Below are 5,000 nucleotides of genomic sequence, written 5' to 3'. Positions count from 1 at the left end.
CTAACAGAATCTGTACCTTGCTGAGTTCGCATTTGTTAGCGTTAATAGTATTTTCGGTCAGATGTTTCTGTTTTTTATGAGGGGTTTATTGTTTTGGTCTCCCATCCCAACACTAACCCCGCGAAACAGGGCTTGACTTCAGTGAAGTTTAGTATTACAAAGTTTTCGGATGCTCATAGGGCACACTTGTGGTGAAAAGAAGTTGTGAGGGAACTTGAAAATTATCAACATGTCAGCCCAGAAGCCAATGTTTCTCGCTTCTCTTTTATTTGTTATTCTTCAGACACTGGAATGCTGTATTTCAATACCATACAATTCAGTGCCTTCTGATTTTCTGTAGCACGTACCACAGGCAAGCCAGTGTATGCTTCACAGAAGCATCTAGTTGTTGATAAAACCAGCGGGTCATCGTGATTCGTGTCCTCTGTTTGACTGTTGTCAATTATCGTTGGAAGAGTATTAATAAGGTTTTCACCAACTGTGGCAAAATACGAATTCATCAGCTGTGCCTTCTCCTTATCGATCAAAGCCAAACTGCCATCGTTTCTTCTGAGAGGGCCAATTGATTTTTTTATGTGCTATTCGACTAGTAGCCTTACTGATCAACTTCCAATAAGCACTCGATTTCTTTACCTCCCCGAACACTTTCTCCCAAAATAGGAAGCTTTAACTTTTCTTAAGGCTGCCGTAACCTCGTTTCGAGCCTGTTTGTAATTTTGCCACAACTAAGGACATTTCTTAGTAACGGCTGCTTTGAATAACTTATATACCAAGTTCTTTTTCCGTTGTCCTTTCTTACAATAAATTTCTAATTACGATGTAATCGTTTTACAATTTCCACATTCTGTGATAGGATCCACTAAGTCCTCAGCTCCGTTCCTCGCTTCTATTAAAGCAAAATTCATTTCCACGGTCCACTTAGTTCTTGCGCGGTGTTCTACAGCACTCGTTTGTCCATCTTCTAAACTTGAAGTATTTGGTTGGTTACAAGCGTGTTGCGCTAGTTGTTGACGTGGTATGTTGATCATTGTAGATGTTATTCAAGATCAATACTAAGATTGCGAGTACACGCATTATTTAAGCGTCAAAATTGATGTTTCAGCAGGAGCAAGAGAACTTGCGTCCTCACGCTTTCATGCTCACCTACGCTTTATTATTATTATTATTAAAAAGAATATTACTAGAGATAGAACGCACTTTACTAATCCATGCATGATTATTATTTGTTATTAAGTTCTGACAGTAACGTCAATTTTTGTGGAAGCGATCTTCCTCTTATCTAGGTAAGATGGAGTATATAAATAATAAGATCACCCCTTCTCTTACCACTATATACGGGGCAGCCATTCCTCCAACTCGAGCACAAAGTGACGACAAACCCACTCCGATGGTTCTGTAAAGAATCAAGCATTAACGAGGACAAAATAAAATAAAAAGAGATGTGAAAATCCAAGATATTAACAGATATTAACAGAGCCATCAGGAGGGCAATGTGTTCTTCTGGTTTTCCTTGGTCAAAAGAAAATTATGTCATCATACATGTCTTTCTTAGCGCACAGAGTTAAACAAAAGCGGCTACTTATTTAGTCCACCGTATGAAGAGTTCTTTTTCAATGGTCCATTTCCGAGTTCTGTTTGCCTTAAAAACGAGACTTGGGCGAGAATTTCAAATCATAAACGGAAATGTGGTTAATTCTATGAAGATACTTCACTGAGTTCACTCAATTTGATTTGAAAGATTTCGCTGGCAAACTCGTTTCGAAACGGAGGGAGCCAGTCATTATGTGCTTGTCAGTATTAGGATGCGTTTGACTGACCCTATTCCGGAATACAAATACGCAGTGATGATTCAAAACGGTATGTTTGGCGTTTTGAAGCAACAAGGATAATAAAAATATGTTTAAAATAGCAGTTTAGCAGGTGTTTGATAATTTTAATGGGAATCTCCGTAAAAACGAAGGTTTTCTAAGAAATGTTTAAAAAACTCGCAGCAGTGTTTTATCGGGTTTAAAAACACGAGCTGTCGCCCTTAATGATTGGCTTAAGAAGATTCCCTTGTTTTGCACCGCGCATCTCATACTGCGCATAACATTGCGACTTCGGAGATGATAGCATTTCACGCTGGCCATCTAAAGAGATGCAACAATGTCCGCTTTTGCTGTTCAAGAGCTTCCAAGTACAATCATGATAATTAAGGTGCTGTTTTGGAACTCGCCCCAGTCCTTTCCCGGAAAAAGATCACTTTGAAGCTGAAATTGCCCCTTTGCCACCCATTTATCATCGTGTTGCGAAGAAATGGTCTCATATACTCGTAATAGGCACACAGAAAACATATTTTAAGACATATTTTAAGGAGAAAAAAAGTTGGATGGTAGAAGTTGTAGTATTTACATATAAATGACGTGATACTGCATTTGGAGACCGACACTGAGTGCAAGGTGATGACTGTAAACAATACCAGCCACTATATTTAAACTTTTTTGTTGAACCAGTCACTCATCAGAATTTCCCACCTCATCCTGTCGTTCTCTTGATCTTCGGTGGGCTTTTTCCCTCACACCTGAATCGTCATTTTCATCAAAGAATTGAATAGCTGTTCCATCATCCATAATAATCCTGTCACACTCAAGGCGTCCTCCCTCAGCCGGTCGCGGCAGCTGAACGACAGTTCCTTCTCCCATGCTGTTGCCATTATCAGATCCTCTGCTACTGTTACTACCTTTTGCTGATAGTTTCTGATGAGGTTTCGTATCATCTGTATGCACTGGGCGATCTCTAGAACCCACAGGAACCAGTGCTGTGACAAAATTTAATGCAATGTAATACAATCTTAGCATTAAAATCTCTGCACTGCTACAGTAAAACCACACCCACCACGCCCGGAGAGACTCTGGGATAATCGATTTGAACTATATTTTTGATTGGCCGCTTGCGAAACAATGGCAGTCCGACAGGAAGTCGGTAAGTAATTCGGAAGCCCCAGAATTTGGAGGGAGATTCAAAATCTAAAACAAGTTTCAGTGCTGATTGATTTTTTCTACCTCAGAAATATATAAATCACAAAAATAATAAAACGACGAGCTTTGAATTATGTCATATACCGCACGGGAATTTTCCCACGCTGCTAAAACTGCTAAAAAGTGATTACTGTTGCTGTTGCAAAAGTACCGTAGGAAAACATTACATCAGTCTCTTTGAGGAGAAATCCGTGGAATAAGGTCTTGTCGAAGCCATTCAGAATTACGGAAACATCAAATTGTAAAAGAAGAGGACATTTGTGTCGTTTCCACAAAAAAAAATTGTCGATCGTTTTGCTTGCACGATGGCATTCTCATTGCAATATGTCAGGGGCACCCAAAGTCAATAGTCGGAAAATATCTGTTCGGAAGACGATTTGAGATCTAGACTTTTCGGAACATTTGTTGTAAAATTCCTTGCTTGCCTGCCTGTCCTAGGATTTTCGAACATCTAAAACATGGCATAATTGCCCATTTCTAACGGATTTTTACCCTAAAAAGGTCACCTAGAATTTTCGGGAGCCTTTTCCCTGGCTGAAATTTTCGAAAAGGTAAGTTTTGATCCCTATAATTTTCGCATCACTAGACTTTCAGCTAGGGAATCCGAACAGATAAAAAACTTTTAGGGGATAAAAATATGCCTATATCTGTCGTTTAAATACTAAAATACGTTTAACAATGCTATGTTTAAGTGGTTTTGAACTATATTCTCGTTGGGTGCCCCTGTTCTGTACGGTGGAATGTACGCTGAAACACCAAAAATACACTCACCGAAAGCGTCAGAGGTTTCATCTTCACTTGCTCTTACAGCAAGCCAATAATCATTTCTCCAGTTTTTTTGTGTGCAAGGCTAAAATTCTTGTTTCTCAAACACTTTCAACCCGCCATTTCTACTGTTAACGGTTTTCTCTTTTCTGCTTCCGTTTAAACTCAACCATACGTCATAAGACCGGAACCCACGTTTTCTGGGAAAATCGATTATCCCAAAGTCTCTCCGGGCGCTCACCCGCTGGCCAAAAAGCCCGAGGACTCTGGGTACGAGATTGCTCCTCGATGAAATCACAACAGGAACTGCTTGATTCTCGACTGCCGTTCCTCGATCCTCGCGAGACTCGAGACTCGAAAGAGGTTGCACAGTACTGTAATTTCACGGTAGACACTGATCGGGAATTATTTTGTTCCTGCTCAGAATGACATCATTTCATAAACTAGACAGGGTAACAATGACACCAGCAAACACCTATAACTAAGTACTATTATTTATTACCCAGATAACAACATTTGGAAGTATTATTAGAAGGTTGTTTGGGTTGATTCTTGATTAGAAGAGTTTGACTAACCTGTCTGAATTTCAGCCAGAGATAAATTATTGAGATCTGCAAAAAATCAAAACCTCAACTAAGTTTATTTGAGACATTAAGATGTGAAGACTGCAGCCAAGAAGATAAAGCTGACAACAGGTATTTCTCTGACTCCCAGCTATTATCTATATATATACTGGTATATGTACATATCCTACTAGTAAAAAATGTACATCAAAGAAAGCATACATGTATTAACTTACATGTTGTGCACTTCAGCGACAGGCAAGATTTGTGCACTTCTTACTTCTTCCAAGTATGTAATTTTTGCTCCTTCACATCTTCACGGACAGTTTTTCTTTCACTGCGATTTCTGAGGTGATGATTTCCGACTGAAAAGAAGAGGCAAGACTTGAGTTACAACAAAGACAGTTAAGCCTACAGCATTTTATTTTTTGCGATGTACTTTTTACTGCCATCACTGGTATTCACTGCCATACTTGACAGACTGCTGATGTGACCTTGGAATTCCAAGGGAAGCACCCACAAGGGACATGATTTTTAGTGTTATGTCCCTTGTAGGTGCATGTTATTGGTGACAAGGAACTTTCAAACAATAATAATAATCAATTAAATTAAGTCTCACAGTTATTTAGCCAAGCACGAGTGCTCGAGATACTAA

The 5,000-nt window shown here is 39.3% G+C and overlaps 1 protein-coding gene and 1 pseudogene across 1 annotated transcript in view; one reads left to right on the top strand and one right to left on the bottom strand.

The window, feature by feature from the left end:
* Nucleotides 1-5,000, top strand: part of LOC138013609 (tetratricopeptide repeat protein 28-like) — a 116,557-nt gene that overhangs the window by 16,728 nt on the left and 94,829 nt on the right. The gene's annotated exons all lie outside the window — the stretch shown is intronic.
* Nucleotides 2,307-5,000, bottom strand: part of LOC138059531 (uncharacterized) — a 3,922-nt pseudogene continuing 1,228 nt past the window's right edge.

This window comes from Montipora capricornis, chromosome 8, assembly GCF_036669925.1.
Source record: "Montipora capricornis isolate CH-2021 chromosome 8, ASM3666992v2, whole genome shotgun sequence".
Classification (NCBI taxonomy): domain Eukaryota; kingdom Metazoa; phylum Cnidaria; class Anthozoa; order Scleractinia; family Acroporidae; genus Montipora; species Montipora capricornis.
The sequence above is the reverse complement of the archived record's forward strand: the minus strand, read 5'-3'. Positions and strand labels throughout refer to the sequence as shown.